Source organism: Corythoichthys intestinalis, chromosome 2 (genome assembly GCF_030265065.1).
Source record: "Corythoichthys intestinalis isolate RoL2023-P3 chromosome 2, ASM3026506v1, whole genome shotgun sequence".
NCBI lineage: Eukaryota > Metazoa > Chordata > Actinopteri > Syngnathiformes > Syngnathidae > Corythoichthys > Corythoichthys intestinalis.
In genome coordinates this window covers 56,263,927-56,271,804 of record NC_080396.1, presented here as the reverse complement: position 1 = coordinate 56,271,804, position 7,878 = coordinate 56,263,927, and positions in this window count along the sequence as shown.

The following is a 7,878-nucleotide window of genomic DNA, read 5'->3' as shown; positions in this document are numbered from 1 at the left end:
GGGCAGTCGCAGCCGGGAATCGAACAACTGACCCTTCGGTCCAAGGACAACTCCAACTACCAACTGCGCCACGGCCGTTTATATTGCAAATTAAATTTGTCTGTTAAAAGCAATAATGACAACTCATTTTTTTCATGTCATTTATCAATGCTAACATATTAATACAATATAAAACAACAATACAACATTGTTTTTTCTCAAAATATTTTAATTGGTACAAGCAACTCCACATTAAAGATGACCTATTTTTAGGCCATAAACAACATATTTGTTAAGGTTCCGGGTAACAGGGGACCTAATTCATTGACGAAGAGAGGGAGTGGTAGATGGTGGCTGAAGAATCCGGTGGGCAGTTTGGTGATAGAACAGGTGAACGGGCAGGCAGGTGTTTTGCCAGGTAAGCAGTACAGGATCTCCAGGGGAAAAACACAAAAATGAGCTCAGTATCAGGATTGTAAGAGTCTTTGTTAGCTGAAAGTCACATACCTGTAGGTAAGTTGTTGATCTGGCAATGATGTGATGCCAAGGACCAGTTTGAGTAAGCTGCTGACGATGATCATTGGCACCTGGTTCCAGTCTCACCCATCTGTGCAATCAAGGCAGTGACAGAAATACGCAAACACAAGGAGGAGGGGCTCAGTTTCAATAATAGTATTAAAAAATTGAAACATTTACAGCAACACAGAGTAAATGATTTCTCTCTCCATATGTTGTCATGCAACAAATTATGAATTACTTAGCTTGCAGACATGGCAGATCACTTGAATACTCCGGCCATTTTATTAACGCTCGATTGAATACTTTTTTTTTTTTTTTTTTTAATCAGTCAAGATGTGACTTCAAAACACAATTATGACTTTGAATAAAGCACTTAGCATAAAAATGTATGTATGCCAAGATGATGTGTCCTGAATCCTGGGTGTTCTCCTGTTTAAGGCTGAATCTGACGTTCAACTCCCCAAAAATTCAGATTATGCGTCACGTCAACACCCCTGACGTGAACGTCAAAGGACTGTGATTGGTCCGCTCAGAACGTTTCAGCATAACAACACCGCCCTTTTCAAACATTTCCAAACGTTTTCTGTGTTGCCTACGCATCAACATTTGTATTAACAACATTTGTTTGTTCAATATTGATTAGCTGCAGCTGCAAATACACACGTTTTGTCTTCGTTGCCATTGCTGTCAGTGACCGGAGTTGCAAAAGATGCCTGCCTTCAGGGTGCGCGCTGTTGTGACGTCACACGCCGAATGTTAAATTTCAGGTTTTTAGCGTGTCTGGTGTGCACGGTCCGCCCCGGACCAGTGCCTAACCTATCATTTGGACTATCAGATTGATGATACGGGCCGCAGGTGGAGGTGGTGCAGGTGTGATTGCTATGCGGATCTGGCGAGCTGAGGCCGGATCCTGCACGGAGTCAGCTGCTATTGTGGTGGTAGTCTAGACTGATCAAATATGTAAGTCATAGATTTGATTCAGTTGTTAGATTTGGTTTTATCTCGGTTACCTTTCCTGCCACAACCCTCTGTATTTATCCAGGCTTTGTCAGGACCAGCACAAAAAAACACTGGCATGTGCCTGCTTGTGACTACATTTGGCTTCAGCAATTTTTTTGACGAATATTTAAATGTTCTCACTTCCACATCACTGGCATAGATAGGCGAACAAAGATACACATTTGTGGCAAGTTAATTCCTATTGAAATTATTTATATTCCACATTACACATGGTTTTCTGTCACAGTACATACATTTATGTTGGGACTCACAGTATAGTAGCATACGATCAAGGACTGAGAACATCTTGAAGGGGGTCTCTGCATGTCCATCGCCAAGAAAAAATATGACAGGGTAGCTGTACAAGTTAGTATCCAATGTTAACTTGCAGACAAAGAGACATTTATTGATTGAGCCTCCAAGTTGTAACGACAAAATATGGTAACACAGTACTATATAGGGTATAGCTACACGCTCAGGCAGATGGGTTGTAGAGTCACACACCAAAACACACACACATGCACATATTGGTCTGTACAAAGCAGGTTAGCGCAAGTATTTGAGTGAGTTATTATTGACTCAGTGTTTACAACAGTCTGTGGCAAATGCTAATTGCTAGTTCAGGGTTCCTAAAAAGTATGTGAACAATTCAAGAGTCTCCGTATACACTACAGGACAAACCATATATACAATTCAGAATTCATATTTGATGCACTTTTGTTTTAAGTGAAGTGAAATCACAAATTGTGTGTCTCTGATATTGTGTGTGTGTCTGTGTTGTGCCTGAAAGCAAAATAGCTTACATAAATATATACTGGGTGTCCCAAAATAATGTATACACTCTTTGACTTTAATTTGTAAATACATTTTTTTCTTGTTTCAGATTTGATTTTGGAGTAAGAATGGCAGATACTGGGCTTAAGTTCGACCAAAAAAAAAAAAAAAAAAAGTTCAGAAAACATTCTGGAAATGTGAAAATAAAGCTGAAGTGGCAAGACGCTTAACGTGTGAGTTCCACAGAGATGCCCCAACACGCATCACCCTTTCATGAATCGTAGATAACTTTGAGAATCATGGAACCATCCAGTGCATGAGAAAAAAACATTCAGGACAAAAAAGAACATCGACAAGCCCAACTAAAGAGCAAAATGTTATTGCTAATGTTCAGAATTGCCCACGAAAATCTGTTCGTCAACTGTCATGTGAATTCTGCGAGTGGTACCGTGCACGATGTGCACACGATAACAAGTTTTCACAGAAAACTATCTGGTGTGACGAAGCCAACTTTTAAATTGAATCGCTCTATTAATCGCCGTAACAGCAGTTACTGGGCACAAGGAAATCCTCATCTTACTGTGGAGTTAGGAGCTAGGAGACTTATTGGACCATTTTTTTCGAAGGCACAGTGACTGGGTTGAATTATCTTGTGTTGGGGCATCTCTGCGGAACTCACGCGTAAAGCGTCTTTCCACTTAAGCTTTATTTTCAAATTTCCAGAATGTTTTCAACATTTTTTTTTTTTCTTTTTTTGCTGGAACGTAAGCACAGTATCTGCCATTCTTCAAAATTAAATCTGAAATAGAATAAAATTATATTAGCTATTTTAAAGTCAAAGAGTGTATACATTATTTTGGGACACCCTGTATAGACTGTATATACTGTATAAGTGTGTGTGTAAAATAAATCTTAAAGAGTTTCATAATTACAACTGATAGTACTGTTGCACTGTTCGAAAAGTAAAAGCAGAGAGTGAATTTGAAAATAGAAATAGCCATTTATGGTCAGCTTTATTTGTGTGATGGTTAATATTAAAGAATGAGACATGCAGGGTGCTTTAGTGACACGTATGCATTGTATATATTTCCAGCACTTGCATAAAGAAAGTTTTTAAAGAGTGTTGTTTTGAATGTAATCATGAGACTAGATCATATGTACGTACACTTGGAGGATATTTGAAAATGTGTAACGTGTTAGAAACATACTAAAATAAGAAGACATAAATTATTAGTGACTGTTGGGAGATGGAAAAAATGTTTTTTTTTGTTTTTGTTTTAAATTGGAGCGTTTAACTTAAAGACTATCCAATTGAATTTTAACTGAAATTCATTCATTCTTGTATTGACCATGAAAAAAGTCTTAGAAAGCTTAAAGAAGATTGCTACAGCATGAACAGGACTTCATATATCATGACAAGGTCAAGGCTTGAGGACCACAAATTTGGATTTGGAGGAAGTCCATCTCATTGCACATTCTTGATGGCATTGTCATGTCTAAAATATGTAACATCTCTGTTAGACAAATGTGCATCAAACCATCACACACACATGCTCGTACACCACCACACACACACTCAGAGTATGTCTATAGTAATAATGCATCTGATCCTCCTTCATTGGAGCAGAGCTAAAATCAAAACCACCCACCCAAGATCTGAAGCCCAGTCCAAATCCAATCCCTGCTCAATACCTGATTGATTTGCTTCCACTTCAATTGCATGTCTCTTGGTGGTGGCGGTCGGGGGTGGGGCGGTATTGGAGACAAAAGAGAGATGGCAGCAGAAGAGAAGTAATTGAGAGAGATGGAAAATTTGTAGGGTGGAAGAGAATTGATGATGGAGAGGCATATGCCACAAGTGTGCATCTGTGTGTATGAGCCTTTGTACAGTAGACACAGTGTGTTTCAAAGGCCACCTCTGGCTTTGTTATTGTAATTACTGTTTTCATGGCAATTTTTTTTTTTATTATTTGGAAAAAATATAGAACAGTTGACACACAAAATGCATTACCTTACAATGGCCGCATGTTTGATGAAGCTCAACGGTTGCCGAATTTAAACACACTTACACATTTAACAACATATTTTCCAGTCACAGATTCTTTTTGAATAAGGTGCCACACAAAAGGAGTTTTGTCACCGAACAATTTTTTCAGGATGATGACGAGCTAAAAACGTGTCTCGGGATACTGAAACATAACGAGACGAATGCCAGTTGAGATTAAAATCTGCCATAGTTTCCGCCATATGTTCACAATGGGTGACATTTTCTTATTGTATTTGTACTACGGCAGCCTACATTGTAGCAGTGTTTGGGTCAAGTAACTCATATGACATGTACACCCTGCCCCTACCGGTGTTTAGAATGTGCTTCAAGCTTGGATGCGCTGCAGGCTTGCTTGTTTTGAAACACATGGTAAGATTTGTTTTCGTATCTTGGCAAGAGAAATATGTAATGTTGCTTTAGCCTTTAAATATCTGTGCTGCGTGATCATCACACACTAAATATAACTCGTAGCATTAGCATAGCATTCGCGTTTTCCTGCTGAGTGTGTATTATCATGAAGCCGGTGTTTTCCTTGTTGACAGTACAATATATGCTCGTCTGTCAATGTTCAATTGAAATTGTTGGAAACCTGTCACATTCTGCCACTGGTTAGGTTTTGTCTTGTTACAGAGCTGGCCGTGGGAGCGTTCCCGACCTCGCACCTGCAGCTAATTCCAGCTAATCAGCATTAGTATAGGAATGCCAGTGCCCTTTGCCTTTAATAATTGTTCAAACTGTAATTAGATTTGAATCTATTATAACATTTGAAATTTAATTGCTCACATTTTTGTGCATGTGTGTGCGTGTTCGTGTAGATTCTCGGGCGTGTTATACTTAAATGTAACTCGCAGCATTAGCATAGCATTCGCATTTTCCTGCTGAGTGTGTATTATCATGAAGTAGGTGTTTTCCTTGTTGACAGTACAATATATGCTCGTCTGTCAATGTTCAATTGAAATTGTTGGAAACCTGTCACATTCTGCCACTGGTTAGGTTTTGTCTTGTTACAGAGCTGGCTGTGGGAGTATTCCCGACCTCGCACCTGCAGCTAATTCCAGCTAATCAACATTAGTATATGAACGCCGGTGCCCACTGCTTTTAATGATTGTTCAAACTGTAATTATATTTGAATCTATCATAACATTTGAAATTGAATTGCTCACATTTTTGTGCATATGTGTGTGTGTGTTTGTGTAGGTTGTCGGACATGTGTGTGTGTTTAATGGTGTGTAGTAATGTAAAGGTGGAGCTGGACATTGGACATCTCTGATTGCTTCTACCGCCACTAACTTTATTATTGTTCATATTAGATTTACCATTGTTTGGCTCTATCTTTCCACTGATAAAAGCAAAAACAAAAACAAAAACAAAAAACAAAACAAAACTATAATCATTGTCAGTTCACTGGGTAAAATTGGTAGACTACTGAAAATTAATATTTCACAACCAATTAATCCACAGTTATTTTTTCAATATGAACATTAAGGCTAATAAACAAAGAAACAAAGCCATCAGTGCACCAAAATGTCACCTTCCTAGGGATAACAGCTTATGCGAACATTTTTAAGATTTAAGTAAAGTATCATGTATGGGTGTCATAACAGACAAAGCTTGTCTTTTAGAGTGCATAAATGCTCAAGATGTCAGCGCAACACTGGACACTACCCATGTTGAAATGCTGTGTTTATTCGACTGCCTCTTTCCACCCACAATTCCCGCTGACCACAAATGCCTGACTGCCTGACCAAGTGAGACACACTGATCAGAAGGAGACCACCCTCCACCCCCAAACCCCCCCACCACCCCCCAATCCAGAGAAAAAGTAGAGGCGAAGAAAGCGAGAGTAACCCACAGACCGCATTACGGTTGTGGTATTACTTGTATGGTTAACGCTTGAACAGAAAGCAGCTACCAATCAAGCAAAGCAAACAATTCTAATGACTTTTAGATGCCTAAATGGTGTTACACTTGTATAGCACCTTTCCACCTTTAAGGCCCTCAAGGAGCTTACACAGTCTCCTCCCCTACCTACTGGTGATGCAGCACCAGGAGCAACGTGGGGTTCAGTATCTTGCTCTCTGATACTTAGGCGAGTTCATCAGGGTAGAATTGAACCCATAACCTCTGGCTTGGAGAACAACTACACTACCACTGAGCCACGCCATCACAAATACAGAATTTCACAAGACAAAACCTTCATGAAATGGCGGGCTGTTAAGTAGTTTACATGTGTAGAGAATGTGTTCATGTGTTAAATCGTACCCAAATTACAGACATTTGAAGGGTTTACTCTTTTCCCTATTTCCCCCCTACATTTATTATAATAAGACAAGTAATATTTTACTAATTGCAAGTGATTACTGGTTACTTCGGAACCGGTATTTTACTTGAGAACGTATATTTGCTAAGTCTGGGCATGTTAACATGTTTACTCTGAACTAACCCACAAATTTCTTAAGACAGTTAGGTACTGTATATTAATCGTGCATTAACAGTGTTGCTACCAAAGAGGACTTAATCTGAACAGATTAATTTGAGAAGATTGTGCCTCAATACACAGAACCCAACAGGGATTTTTTGTCCTCTCCAGCATGGTGTTCCAAACATACAGCCACACACAGCAGGCCTACCTCCTATGCGTCCAAATCCTTTGCCAGTCATGCGACTTCAAATGATGATAAAATAAATATTTCCTTTGGGTAGACCAAGTGTATACTGTAGCTTCTTTAGAGCACCTGGCTGAAAGCCATGAGTGCATGCACATCAAGAAAGCGGGAAAGTAAGGAGGAGAAAAAGTGCAATGTAACAGTCACTGTCAAATATCAAACATTTGATGTAGATGAGTGTTGCACAAATTCAGGTAACACTGAAATCAAATTTCCTTGTCTCCCAAGACCTTAAAGGCATGGTCCCCAATGTCATTGCTGTTCCAAATTACTTGGTGTCACCTTTGATCAGGATTTATCTTTCTACATAGCAAGTGTCAAGGACAATGTTTGTTCAGTGGTGCAATATAATTTTTGTTGCCACCAGTGTTGTTAATAAAGGCGTTAGAGTATAACGGCGTTTCTAACGGCGTTATTTTTTTCAGTAGTGAGTAATCTAACTAATTATTTTCCCCAGGATTTGAAGGAGCGTGTCACTACAATTTGGTTGAATGAAGCACAAGTGGGGAGCACAAGTTACTTTTTGGGAGAAGATTAACAACATTCGTTGCCACTAGCTGATACTTGTACTTGATTTTTTTTTCTGTTAGGCTTAGGCTCTTTTAGGTTTGGTCTTAACATTGGTCGGCACGATATAACACCATAACCTGCATGTACACCTTTTGCTAGGGATGGGGCATTAATAAGACCAAACAGAGTGGGTGAACGGGGTTCAGGGCTACATTTCTGACGAATGATGAACCTAATTAATTGATAGGCTAAATGATCAATGCAACTTAAATCTGTAATGACTAATACTAACTTTCATGTGTACTGGTTCAAGTGATAAACTGTTCGTTTCTGGTCGTTGTTTTCAAAATCTACTGAAGAAACATTTTAATAAGAGTTAAGAGT